A 15371-nucleotide genomic window follows, 5' to 3' on the forward strand; every position below is an offset into this window, starting at 1 on the left:
TATCGGACATTACATAGTTTGACTACTGTAACTATAAAGAACCCTTTCCTATATTAGATGTCTAAATCGCCATTCCCCCACCCGTAAGGAATGTCCCCTCAATTATTCTAGCCTCTCATTATAAGACCCCCATCCCATTTCATAATCTAGTGGCCTCATAATTAGGACCCTTTTACCCGAACATATTTGCATGTGCAATATGCAGAGAATAGAACCCATTGAGTTTATAGTCAACACTGTTTTCTGCATTTAAAAAAATGCAGCATGCTCTATTGTTGTGCGCCAAAGATCCCAAAGAAGTCTATGGGAGTTATGCAATATGAGCGCAAATGCGCAATACTCTGCACAATTTCACGGGGGAAGAAACACATCTGGAACTCATTAGGCTAAATAGCCTCTAAAATCACGGAGGGAGTGTGTCCGGCGTCTATGTGAACTGTCCCTGTGAGCGCAAAAAGTTCAATAATATGCGCAAAAATGTATGCATAAACACAGTTACTGCGCAAATGCGAGCATTTTTTGCGCATACGCTCGTGTGAAGGGGCCCTAATACCTCTCGTTCTAATGAAATATGGCAAATTTCTCTCATTCTATTCAGATTTGCTTTAGTCCAAAGTAACAGAACCGAAGAACTGATTTCAGAACAGAATTACGACCGGATCTACCGTACCAACAAACTTTAGGAGTCGCACGTATCGCCGGTGCTGCTATCCGGGGGCAGACTTGTGCAGACACTACTTAGTTGATCAAAGAAATTGGCGACCCAATGATGTGATGACCGAGAGCGGCGAGCGCTCAGCATATTGATATACAAATGTACTGTGTGTATAATAACTTGTCACTGCTGGTTACAAGGGGGATACATTCTCCTGTATGAATAGAGGAGCTTTATAATAATGGGATGCTAAATGGGAGCCTCAAAGTGCACGCAAATGGAGAAGAACCACTCAGCGTTGGCGCATCCTCTCTCGGCATCTGCATAGATTCTTAGCTGCTTCGATTACGGCTTCATTTGCAACCATATCCATTAGATCGCTACTTAGATGGGCTTTCTGCTTTTAGTTAGGACTTGCACAGCGAAGCATCTCGTTGCTGGTAATGTATGTGAAAAGAAGACACATGCTTTAATAAATATGTTTATACTTGAGAGGCGCATATTCTGTATTCGCTCCGGTTTTATGTTAGTATATGCAGATTTAGTGTGTGATAGCGCACAGCGCAAAAGTATCTCTGCTGCAGGAGGCAAACACCGGATAGCAACAGGGATCGGGCATTTTACTGTATCTATGAATAGGAAAAAGGGGTAAGCTTTAAAAATGATCATTTTTAGTTGTAGAAAAGAAGGTTTAACCACTTCGGGACCGACGAACGACTATAACGTCCTGAGGTCCTGAACTGTGCCAAGCCTGCTCCATACCAATCTGCTATAAGCTGTTTCTCAAGTCTGACCACATGTGTAATCCCCTTCCACACTCCATTGGCACCCCCGCATTGCTATCAAATGGTGCCAATGGGCTAGCATAGCAGCCCAGAGCTTATTGAAGACATGCAGGACTGCTGTCATAGATGCCTAGTGCAGGGTTTGAAAGGCAACATCAAAAATTGTTGTATACTGCAATACTGAAGTATTGCAGTATATAGTACAAATGATTTCAAGTTCAAGCCCCCTCTGGGACGTAAATAAGGGCTTAAACAGATTGGGCATGTTTTTGTCCCATTTTGCGGCCATGTTGACCATGGCCACAAAACGGGATGAAACTAAACCATTTTAGTTTACACCATTGGGATTCTTACATGTTAATACCATGCGTGAGAGAAGATAGGACTTGCCCTATCTTTTGTGCACATAGTTTTTCTGTGGACCTATCATCTCGCTTATTTTTAAAACTCGCACACAATAGCACAGAGTTTGAATAATCAAAAAAAACAAACAGTTCGTGCGCTAATACGTTAGTACATGCACCCATCTGTTTAAGCCCTGAAAAGGTATCAATAAAGTTTTTTTAGCTGTTTAAAAAATTTTTGAAAACTTAACCCTCCCCTAAACTAAACAATCAAAACACCTATTATATAGCGCTGCGTATGCAAAAGTCTGAACTATTAAAATATCACAATGTTTATCCCGTACAGTGAGGGCCGTAAAAAAAATGGATGGAAGCCCAGAATTACATTTTTTTGGAAACCCAGCCACTAAAAAAATTGAATTGAAAGTGATCAAAAAGATGTATGCATGCCTCAATGGTAGTAACAAAAACTACAGCCCATTCCGCAAAATAAGCAGTCACACAGCCCAGGCGATGGAAAAAAAAGTTACGGATCTTAGAATATGGAGACGAAAAGCAATTATTGTTTATGAACAAGTGTATTTACTCTTTGAAAATAGAAAAACATTAAAAACCTAAATACATTTGGCGCCCCATAATCCCACTGACCCAAAGAACAAAGTGCACGTGTCGTTTTATTGCACTGTGAATGTTGTAAAGACTAAACCCGACGCAAACAGCGCAATTGATTTGTTTTTCTAATTTCTCCTCACTTAAAGGGGTTGTCTCGCGGCAGCAAGTGGGGTTATGCACTTCTGTATGGCCATATTAATGCACTTTGTAATGTACATCGCGCATTAAATATGAGCCATACAGAAGTTATTCACTTACCTGCTCCGTTGCTGGCGTCCCCGTCTCCATGGCTCCGTCTAATTCTGATGTCTTCTTGCTTTTTTAGACGCGCTTACGCTGTGCGCTCTTCTCCCCTTTTGCTCGGTCCAGGCACGAGCGGCGTTCTGGCTCCGCCCCCTTCTATGCGTCATCACGTAGCTCCGCCCCATCACGTGTGCTGATTCCAGCCAATCAGGAGGCTGGAATCGGCAATGGAACGCACAGAGCCCATGGTGCATCATGGGAGAAGACCCGCGGTGCACCATGGGAGAAAACCGCAGTGCATCCCTGGGAAAGGACCGGCGGCCATCTTGGGAGAAGATTTTTTTAAAGTCCTTATTTCGTCGGATCGGTAAGTAGCAAGCGGCTTAAAAACCGCTTTACTTTGCTATTTTATGCCAGGGGGGTGACAGGGGGAATGGGGTAAGGTAAAATTTTGAGGTTTGCCGCGAGACAACCCCTTTAAACATTTTTAGAAGTTCTTCCATAGATCATACAGAACCTTAAATGGAACCGCTAAAAAATACAACTTGTCCCACAAAAAAGAGCCCCCATACAGATCTGTCAGCAGAAAAATAAAAAATGTATGACTTTGGGAAGCGGGGACAAAAAAACAAAAATAAAGCGATACATCTGTTACTAAAGTGGCCATGGGGGGTTCACAGATTAGGTAAATAAATGTTTTGGGGTTTTTTGTATGCGCACATAGGTACGTTTCAGCACAACGTATTTGCACAGTGACCGAAGTTGATGAGGTTGATTTGCGTGCTTGTCTGCGCATAGAATTGTACTTTTTCTTGTGTACGCAGGGCCGCTTCATATGCGTGCGACGCCCCCTGCCTGGACCTAAAAGGCTTTTTAGCCCAATGAAGTCCAATGAGTTCTCTTATTTACGGAATTGTGCAGTGCATTGCGTCTGTTCTTGTCTTTTGCATGCGCATTTGCGCACCCCTCATGGACTTCTATGGCGCCCCTGTGGCACAAACACCCAAAAATAGAACATATCCTAATTTTTTTTGTATTTGTCAAGCGCAAAAAAAGGAAATAAGAACAAAGCCATTGAAATCAATGGGTTCTATTTTATGTGTTCCTGTGTGCGCAAAAAAGCGTGCAAATACATCCTTTTGAAGCCGCCCTTATACCATTTTTTGGCTATACTTTCTGATTTATTATCCCACGTCTTCAGGAATTCTGCTTGCTATAATTCAATAGGAACCTTCATGTCCAACAGATAAAGACAAGAACAACGCTGGAGGATGGATAGATCTGGTGGCTGCCCATTCCTCACCGCTCCGAGAGGGTAAGCAGTGATGTTAGGAATATCGTACGGCGCCGGAGCAGAACCATGAAGATACGTATAAATATCTTTACTACAGCACAATACAACACATATTATTGCCCTTTTTGCTCTCGCAGGGGCAGTTCACATCAGCGTAGCCCCCCCCCCCCCCCCCGCAATGGAATTAATGGCTAATGAGCTCTAGATGTGCAAAACGCAGGAAAATACATTAGGTCCTACTCAGAGGCGTAACTTGAAGCTCCTGGGCCCCAATGCAAAACCTGGAACGGGGCCCCCAACTATAATGCTTTATTCATAGTACTGGACTTCCTATATGAAGAAGAGAGGCCTTATGAGCCCCCTAAGGCTCCTGGGCCCGGGTGCAACCGCATCCCCTGCCTCCTCAATAGTTATGCCCATGGTCCTAGTTTTTTCAAGAAAGCGAACCCATTGAAATCAAAGGCTTCTATTCTCTGTGTTTAGCATGTATAGGTTTTGCGTGCACAAATGCCTGTGCAAATAAGGTCATGCAAGAAAGCCCTTAGGCCCCCTGCATAGGGGTGAAAACGTAATCACGCTCATGAGAAGAGGACGTCATTGCACTCTGAAGGGAGCACTACCACGTCCTCTGGCGATCGGATCCACGCTTCTTGCTGTAATTTTTCCCCACCGCCGGTCCTGTTCATATCGGCATTCACCAGGTGTGGCAGTCTAATGAGTAGCACACCCTGTAGGAGTCTATGGGGTGCATAAATGCGCACTTCACAGCGCAATTTCACAGTGTTCTTCCTGTTGTTATTGATTAACACTGCGAAATTGCACTGTGAATTGTGCAATGTCGTTTGCAAAAAGTTGCGCGCCCCATAACTCCTATAAGGCCTCGGCTGCGCAAATATGGAGAAAAATAGGGTATGACACATATTTTTGCCAATGGCCGAAATTCGAGTGATGTGAGGGAACCAATAGGGGCTTTAATGGCTGCAGTTCCCGCGGCCGATTTTCTGCGTGCAAAACTGCCCATCTGCAAGAGGTCCAGGGCAATAGGTTGGATTTGCTGCGGATTTTTCACAGGAAGAATCCCCAGCATTTACAGTAGCAGCAATGGTGGAAATTGACCTGCGGGGCGGAGTTGAAACACACATCGTCAATTTTCGCAGTGGATCTGCTACAGATAACATGCGTATTTCTGCCACAGACTGCAATGCAGAAGCATAAATCCACAGCAAATCCACAACAGTGGCCTCAGATTTCTACAGCAGATTTCCTGCATAGAAAATCTTCAGCCAATCCCCTTCTTCCTCTCTTCTGGTTTCACTTTTCCTTTCTACACAAACTGCAACTAGCGCCCGTGCCCGGTGTCTGCGCTACAGACAAAATACCCCAAAGTCTACTTTTTAATGCTCGATCTTGAAAATGAAAATAATAGATATGAGTAATACAAGAAGAACCTTTTACATGCCAATATTCCCAATCAGATTTTTTTAGTGGCCTAAATTTTACCAGTTTTGTTAAAAAGATTCGGCAAGTAGAAGGTTAAAATTATCCAGCGCTCTCGGTGTGCGAGTGGATGATATCTTCGGAGAGCTCACTATGCTACATGCTTGATAAAGGAGGCGACTCTGTATGTAAGCTGTTACGTGTGCTGGGATCTGTAGTATTAGGGTTCCTAGCAGCACAGCTCCACAGGTGAGTAATAGAGCTGACTGGGTGTGGTGTTCTCCAGCAGCCAATACCCTTTAGTCTGCAGCACATATAAACCTACCTCCTGTCAGTAGTTGAGGCTGGTCTTGTACTGTTTAGATGTATCTGTTTTGTTACCACTCAGATCTGCGTTTGTATGTAGGTCTGCTGTGTCTCTCTGCTTCCAAAGACGGTTTGGACACCCATTGTCTTAGTCTGCCGCACATGCAGCTTCCCTTTTCCCTTCCCCTGACAGGTGCGGCCTCCAAACGTCTTATGTCTCGATCTGTGTGTCAGTTGGTGGATCCCTGACACAGTTCCCAATGTCAGCACAGTGGCTGACTGTCTTTTTTCCCCTGTATAATGACACATAGACTTGCTGTGGAGTTTCATGTGTTCATGTGAGCTCTGGGTGGAGTCCGTGTGGTTTTCACTATATGTTGTAGTCTGCTGTAAGCCATTGCCGGTAGAATCCGTGCCGGCTGAGTCCATGCCTGGTTGTCTGTGCTGTTGCAGCTTGCTGCGTGATCTGTGTTCTGTTCTGCCCTGTTGCAGCTTGCTGCATGATCTGTGTTCTGTTCTGTTCTGTCCTGTTGCAACTTGCTGTATGATCTGTGTTCTGTTCTGCCCTGTTGCAGCTTGCTGTGTGATCTGTGTTCTGTTCTGTTGCAGCTTGCTGCATGATCTGTGTTCTGCTCTGTTCTGTCCTGTTGCAGCTTGCTGTGTGATCTGTTCTGTTCTGTCCTGTTGCAGCTTGCTGTGTGACCTGTGTCCGGTGCCGCTGGACTCCTGGTTAGTGTAGGGACTAGCGGTATAGCCAGGAGCCATGAAGTGGCCCTCTAGCTTCCACGTTTTGATCAAAAAGTCAACTAATACATGGTATTTATATTCAGCTTAGCACCTGCTTCTAGTGGATGCATTTTGGCTGCTGTATGCTGTGTTTTCTGGCTTGGTGTGTCCTGTTGTTTCTCTCCCTGTCATGTGGCATGTGTATGTATCCTGTTCTGGTGCGTGGTTCCTAGGAGCAGCTAGAGCTCAGATCCAAAGACCGCTGGGCCGCCCTTTATCGGGGCAATGTCCCCGCTCAGGTAGGGCCTTGTCATACTCCCTGTAGTTCAGGGTCAGTTGTCCGAAACCCATGTGTATCTGTCTTTTGGTCACGATCGTGTGGGCCCTGTGCTTAGTTGCCCACACGATCGTAACATAAGCCCTCTGAAGCGCGTTGTATTTCCTATGAAGTTTGTGTTGTTTCCTTGTCCTGTACTAAGAAATAAAATGGAGGTTTTCCAACTCTCCAAAGATACGTGACCCATGTGTGACACTCTGTAAGCGAACTTGGATCATTGAGGAGGATCGCGGGTCCTTGCAGACTCCTCACAGAAGTAAGTGCATTTCTTTCTTACATATCCTCCACTCACACACCAAAAGCGTTGGATCATTTTTAATCTGCTTTCTTCCTGTATCTACGACCTAGGTATTGGCGTAGTAGAGTGAATTAGTGCCATACATCAGGGAAGGCGAATCAGGACCACCTATGAGGCGGCCTGCTGTAAGACAGGCAGACCACACCTGTCCAAAAATAATTGTGTTACATCTCTATATTTGAATATACAATACATTCTCAGAGCGCGGTCCTAAACCTTCTTCTGTGTAAATAATGTGGCTTTTGTTGGAGAGGCAGCATGCTTGACAAGCAGCTTTGTTACAGTTTGTCTTTTGACTTTGGTTGGTATCCTCAATATAGTAATAGTGCTCCCAGCAGTGGACCCAATACTAATAGTGCTCCAAGTTGTGATCCCAATAGTAATAGTACTCGCAGTTGTGATCCCAATAGTAATAGTGCTCCAAGTTGTGATCCCAATAGTAATAGTGCCCCCAGTTGTGATCCCAATAGCAACTGTGCCCCCAGTAGTGACCCCAATATAGTAATAGTGCCAACAGTTGTGATCCCAAGAGTAACTGTGCCCCCAGTAGTAGCCCCAATATACTAATAGTGTCCATTGTAGTAATAGTGTCCCCAGTTGGGATCCCAATAGCAACTATGCCCCCAGTAGTGGCCCCAATATATTAATAGTGTCAGATATAGTGGCCCCAATAGTCACGGTGCGCCCAGTTGTGATCCCAATAGTAATAGTGACTCCGTAAGTGGCCTTAATAGTAATAGGACCCCCTCTGTGCCCTCCACACCCTGAACCTGTGGCCATGCAGCATCCGTACACCATCTAGTATTTCACTCACCCTCTCTCTGTCTTTTTAACTCTCTTCCAGCCCCCATAATAAGAGCTATGACCATTGACCTCTCCTCCCAGCGTCTGAGATGGGTGCAGGATGCAGAGACTGGGAGGAAAGGGCAGGAGCCACAGCTCTGATTATGATGGGAGCTAAAGAGAGAAAGGGTGAGTGAAATACTAGACGCTGTGGGGTTGTTGTCCGGCAGGGGATGTTCTCAGCTCACAATTACTTTTTACCAGTCATTAATATGGCTGGTAAAATATAAATATCGGCATCAGCCTTTGGACATAATCACTGGCCAGGCCAGTGAGTAACCGGACGGGTGGCCATCCTAGTTCTGACTGTAGCAATGTTTTCTTCCAGATACATTTCAGATACATTACAAATATTCAGAAGGTTTCCTGAAACCTATGTTAAATTCATTGGCTATAGGCCACATCCCAGGAAACATCAGCAAGGTGCATGACAGACACTGAGAGCTAAGTATTCTTGACAAGAGCGAAGAAGCTGGGGAGGAAGGGAGAAAAACATAAGGAGAGTCCCAGAGTGACTGAAAACAGATGCTAAACTGGGCAGAATCATTCTCAATGAATCTCCACTGGAGGTAGGGAAATGAAATAAGGGAAAGAAAATCAATAAACAGAGGAAAGAAACGCAGATTACAGGTTCTCTCTACTAATGTATTTTACTTTAAGGAACCTTTTTAAAGGTGCATTCCAGTTTATTCAATCAACCTCTTTAATGAAATTCATTTTTCCATCCATCTTATCTGATCATTTAGTTAAAAAAGAAAAAAAAAAGATGGCTCGGTGTATAAAAATGGGAACTTACAGGGTTTATCTGAAGAATGAAAACCCCTAGGATTGATCACACTCTTGGTAATGCAAGCAGTACTAATACACACATGGATCTTGACACCCCCAGACTATTGTTAATGTGTAGTGTCTATGCAAGTCAACAGTAAAACCGCAGTAATTCACCTGCATACGACATTTGTGTTGTAGATCGGGTTTGAACCTTACCGATTCTTGGTGCCGTCTAGTTGGAGCTTCTGGCAGTAAACCCGCCTGTTTGTATATTCATAGGTATTAAAAGTCATGGCGGCATACATCCTTGAAGGCAAAATATCATCCGCTAAGTGCAATAGTGTCCGAAAGTGTAAACTCCGAGACAAAAGGGAGTGGAAATGGAGTGTGACCTCTAATATGAAGATAACTGCAGCCGGAGTGACCACCGAGCCACGTCATCATTATGTCTCCACCATTGGGCCGGCTTCACACGGGTGAAAAAATGACGCTAGGTTTGTGCCTTGTGAGACACACAAATCCTGCACTAATATGAATGGGGTCATACACATGAGTGATGCTTTCCCACATTGCACCTCGATCCAGGAAACAAATCACGGCATGTCCTATCTATGTGCATGCTCTCGCATGGCATCTCCCATTGTTTTCTATGAGGCCGGCGGCAGCATCGCACCACATGTGAGGTGCATGCGGTGCGATGCAATGTTTCCCCATTGAAAACAATGGTAGAAACTCCGCAATGCTCCACCATGGTTGTCGGCGAGGATCAGTGGCTTTCAGTGAGGAGAGAAATCCACAAACTGACTCTTCACGGCAGAGGAGCAATTCACAGACCACTGTTTACAGAAACGAATGCACTAAGACAACTACAATGGGGCCACAAGTACAAATGCTGGTCTGCTAATGAATGGAAACGAGGTTTGGTGCAATTAATCCTATTGTCCATTATTTCCCACCACAGGACGTGTTTATGCCTGGTGAACGCCAAAGGAAGAATATCACTCCATATATCACAGTCAAGCATGGTGGTGGATCCGTCATGGTTTAGGCAACCATATCATGGTCTTCTGCAGGACCCATCATCACCTTGAAGCGTAGAGTGACTGCCAAGGACTATACGGATGTTTTGGCCGATCAGGTCCACCTAATGTGCAGACATTGTTTTCTGATGGACATGCGATTTCCAAGGATGATGAGGATGCCTCCATCCATGCAGCTTACTATGTCCAGGAGTGGTTTGAGGAAGATGAAGATGAGGTTCAGAGTGAGAACACGTTATCCTCCACCAACATCTCTACCGGGGCTTGAACACTTATTGCAAGATGAGTGGTCTAATATTCCATTAGACACCGTCAGCGATAATAGGAGTCCATTCCAAACCAAATTCGGGCTCTATCAACTGCCAAAGTTATCCTTTACATTATCAATAAAACATCTCATGAAACACATAGGTGCTTCTATTATATTGATAAACCCCTGTATATAGGAACATGACAAAAAAAGAAACAAAAATTTAAACTTTGGGGCAGATTTACTAATGCCGTATTACAGTTAGACAGTCTAAAATGCGCCTAATATATCACAGGGTTTCATGCTGGATGATAAATTTGGTGCATCTTTAGTCACCCTTATCAACTATTAGTTGAGCTGCTTTGCACCAAAGTTTTAACGATATCACATTTAAACCATGCCCTCTTTCTCGTGCTATGCCTGGTTTCTTCTCGGCTAATCCCTTTCTTGTGCAAGGAGTAGAATGTATCTACAACACATAACAAATAAGTTTTAGTCCTGCTTTATCCTGTTGTTAGTTCGGGTGATCAAACCTGCGGTCGGACCAGGATCTACTGTCATAATACTTGTCCAATTGGCCTTAAGATTAGTCTTGACTACTTGAACCATTCTCTAATATTAACAATTCACATATAAATGGCGGCCCCTCGTCTGACGTTCCCGTTGCTAGGAATTTGATGTCTAACAACCGTAGTCTTTTCTGTAGGTTTTTCAGGCAAGTCCGTACAACAAATCTATATCAGACTTCTCAGGTCTTCAATATCAGTGCCAACCTTAAGTTAGATGGCATCCTATGCAGAATATTTCCCACCCCCCACCCCGCTCGTCAAAAGAAAAAAAACATATGTTGCAATCGTAGGCAGTTTGCTTGTGTAGAAAGTAGCAATGCAGCAACATATTCACAAGAGAACAGCTCAGTGAATAAGTACTGTACCAGAAGCAAGCTTGTACTATAAATGCAGCACCAGAACCAAGCTCATAACAAAAATGCATTAGCAGAACTAAGCGACTGTATTGCAAGGGCATCAATGGGCTGACAATGGTGCCTCAGAACATCAGAGGGGAGGAGATAGGGCCAGGAGGAGGATGATTCATGTAGCTCCACAAGACGCTGCCACATAGAGGAAGAAGATCATCTGCCTGGGTGGACATAATGAGGAGATTGTCCCCAGCCTGCATCTGCCTGGTGTCCCCCTACAGTATGGTGGCTGGTGCCCTATGGGACTAAGGATGGTCATATTCAGTATTCCCACTAGGGAATACTGAGGGAAACAAGGCTTGATTAGACTGAAAGGGGTTTTCTCACTTGAGACTTCATGGCAAATCCACAGGATATGCCTTGAAAATCTGATAGATGCAGGTCTCTCCTCGGGAATCCATACCTATCACTGGTTCTAGTGTCAATGGCCCCTGGCCCAGCAAAATAAGGTGGCTAGGGGTGGTCAAAACTTACAGACACAGCTGAGTGGGTTTTGCTACACTGTCCTTGTAGCACAACCAGATAGTTTTTTCCACAGCTCTTGAGCTACAGAAGCAGTGTAGCTCACTATGCCACCATGTTCCCGTAACTCCCATTGACTTGCGGGATCACCCCACTGCTCCATTCACAGGGCTCTCGGGGGTGCCATTCTTGGGATTGCTACGGATCTGTTCCTTTCTAGTAATCTGGTTCACGTCTTATATTTGGTTCTCTTCATCTTCTAAACGGCTGGGAATGGTTTTAGGTGAGACTTGCTTGGTTTCATCTGTGGGTAATTTGGGAGGACTATTTAGACTAGCTTTGTGCTTAGCTTATTGCTGTTCAGTCTTCCTCTGAAGTTAGAGTTTGGTGCTGAATCTCTGTTTTTCCTGATTCTTCACAAAGCAAAGCACTGAAGTAACTATTCTTCATTTCTTGTTCTCTGTGGTTTTCTCCTCTCCTTCCCTCGTAGGGTCTGTTAGTGGCCTAGGTAAGTGGTCAGGTTCGCCCTTGTTAGGGCGGGTTATCTGCATTTAGGCTGGTCCCTTTATTGGGTAAAGAGTTTATAGGGCAGTGTTTCCCTGGTGTCTGTTTTTGTTATTGTTTAGCACTGTTTTGTGTGCACCTGCAGTCTGTTTGTTCACAGCTCATGAGTATTTCAGGTTTTTGGATCATGCGCGTACTGATTGGCCGTTACGGGATCCCAGTGATAAGGCTCCCAGCAATCAGAATAGATCATACTGGTGAAGTCTGTGACTTGTAATCCTTCTGACATTTATTTGAATGCTTCTTTTTATAACTCTTGTCAGATTTCCAGTGACAGAAATTTAATACTATGGACATTTTTGGCTTGATTCTTGCAACTCACTACTGATTGGTCTTCCTCTCACTAAACTCCCCTCTCTCCAATCTACAGTGAATCCGGCAGCCAGGCTCATCTTTTTATCCAGCCGCTATACCGATGCCTCCAGCCTTTGCCAGCCAGTCCACTGGTTGCCCGTCCACTATAGAACACAATTTATACTCATCCATAAAGCTCTCCACAGTGCTGCACCTCCCTATATCTCCTCCCTCATCTCTGTCTACTACCTTTCCCATGCTCTCCATTCTGCTTATGACCTTAGACTGAATTCCTCTTAATTCAAACCTCCCACTCCCAACTCCAAGATTTGCACCAGTTCTCTGGACAATCATGTTAATCCCAACACCCTAAATAGCATGCCCTAAAAACACATAATTTTAGGATGGCTTACCACCATATTTCTAATCTAACTCTACTCCATTTACATCACTTCTTTATTCCCCCTTGAAAATCTAACCCCCTACATCCCACTGTATACACCCCCCACCCCCACACTTCATAGACTCTAATGCATTTCATATCTGTACATACACAGATACACTGGTGACGGCTCATACAGCTTTATATATATAGTATCCTACTTATATAAAAGATGGATTAACCATTGCACAGAACCATTTGTCTCTGGTGTCACCCCTATTTCTCCATAGATTGTAAGCTCTTTTTAAGTAGGGCGCTCGCCCCTATTGTCCACATTGTCTCTTGGCTTACTGTATGTTATATTTTTTTTGTCTACGTTTCCTCTGACTTATAAAGTATTATGGACCATCTTGATGCTATATAAATAAAGATGATTATTAATATTATTATATAACGCCCACCGGTGGTCTCGATCACAGATGCCACCAATGGGATCCTCTCACTGTATTTATCTGGATTTCCCCTTTAACCCCTTGAGTGGCAGGTTTCCTATCACCCTGTCGTGCCCACCAGGGCAGGTTTTTTAAAATGGTCTAATCATTGAATTTCAACTAGTTTTGCAGTTGCGTCTCAAGAGCCATAACTTTTTCATTTTTCCATTGACATGGCCATATGAGGGCTTGTTTTTTGCGGGACAAGTTGTGATTTTTTAAACAGGGGGGAGGAAAAAAAGAAATGGGGAAAAAAGAAAAAAAGGGGCCATGTCATTAAGGGGTTAAATAATGTATTAACTTCCTTCTCTGGGTCATTACGACGCACACGGATACCACATGTGTGATTGTATTTTTGATTTTTTACAAAGTAAAGGGAGACAAGTGTTTTTTTTATTTTTTTAATAATTTTTTTACTTTTTTTTTTAATTTTTTTTATTTTATTTATTTATTTTTTTGTCCCTATAGGGGACTTCCACAGGGACCCATCAGGACCCCTGATCACATTCCGGGGGTCCGATGGTGACAGCCCTTTACATGCTGCAGTGACAGCCCTTTACATGCTGCAGTCACATAGACTGCAGCATGTAAGGGGTTAACACAGCAGAGATCAGAGGTTTTCTCTGATCTCTGCTGTTAGAGCTGGTACCTAGCTGTCCTCTGACAGCTAACAACTAGCTCTCCCTGCCACAGAGACCATCGGCTATGGCAACCTGTAAACAAAGCAGGAGATATTGCCGGCATATCGGCATGTCGGCAATATCTTTTGCTGGTTTTTCAAAGCCCTTGCACTGCTCTGTGTGGGTCTGTGTAGGCAGAGCACAATGTCACAGCTTGTGGCATTGTGCTCTGCAGCTCCCATAGTGATACATAGCCCGGAAATCTTCCGGGCAGTATCGCTATGAGCAGTGGAGCTCGGCCCCGGAAATTTTCCGGGCGTGCCACTCAAGGGGTTAAAGCAAGAGTGAGCCATTCCCGCAGAGCTAAGGTGACATTGGAGAACGGCTATTTCCTTGGTTTTGTCTATTTGACCTCTATATGCTGCTTTAAGGATTAATTCTAAATATGCAAATTACCTTTCATATGGAAAATCTAACAACAGAAAAGTAGATGAGTAAATATTCTGTGGAGATGGCTGATAAAGGCTTGATATCCACATTATACTTACTGTAATCTGTATACAGAAAAAGCATTTATATTGTAGCCATTCCTGCCGCCTCGTGTTGTGTAGAACCGGAACATTGGCTCACGCCGCGCCATCTATCATAATGAAAGTGAAATGCTATTTTTAATGTTTGCACATCTTGAAGTTTTGGTTGGACTCCAATGTATTGAAGACCAGATATGTCGGCTGGCGGCAGGTGCTGGCTAATAGATGTAGTTTGGAACTATTATTATGGATGAGGTTGTATATACTGTTAGCTACAGTTATATGGAAAGTGTAGATTTGCATTCGAGTATCATTTTACCTTTGGATGTTATATACTTATTGATTAATAAGTAATTCATATTGATTGATTTTGCCATATTTTTTGCACTCTTTCAGCAACATAAGTGACTACTTATATTGGGGCGCTCAACACAGCCAATAGCAGCCAATCAGCACTCATCCTCTGTTCTACTATGCTGGAAATTGTTGCAAATTTTGGTGCACACAGCAATTCGGCAGACTTTTTGACACATCGCCCAGTCTGTTACCATAACAATGGTTTAACCCTTTATGGGAACCCTTACATGAGGGCATTCTGAGAATTGTAGTTTTGCAACAGCTTGAAAATCGTAGGTTGGTAGCCACAACTCGCAACACATCTCTTAGCAGCAGAATCCTAAATGCAGCTCTGGTTGTGGAAGGAGTATAGCGAGAGATATAACTGGCAAGAGATTTTGAAAGAGTTTTTCACAGGACAGACGCTCTTGGTGTATCGATTGGATGTTTTTGTTTGGTTTAAGCAGGTTAGTCATCTGCTTGTAATGCAGTAATGTCGGTGTGATATTGTTTTTAATGTATATGATGTTCAGGAAATTTGATACATAAACATAAATGTCAGTGATATCCTGGAGGTAACGAGTCAGTTTTGTATCCAGCTTGACAGACACATCAGCTGAATGTCCTCCTCAAACAATAAAGCGTGATTCCTCACGCTAAATTTTTCATCTTCAAAGGGACCGCAAAAACATAAGAAAAGATGGCTTAAAGGAACACTCAGGATAAAGCAGATACATTGTGTTTATTGTAGGGACTGAGGGGGCGGAGCTTG

This window comes from Eleutherodactylus coqui, chromosome 6 (assembly GCF_035609145.1).
Source record: "Eleutherodactylus coqui strain aEleCoq1 chromosome 6, aEleCoq1.hap1, whole genome shotgun sequence".
Taxonomy (NCBI): domain Eukaryota; kingdom Metazoa; phylum Chordata; class Amphibia; order Anura; family Eleutherodactylidae; genus Eleutherodactylus; species Eleutherodactylus coqui.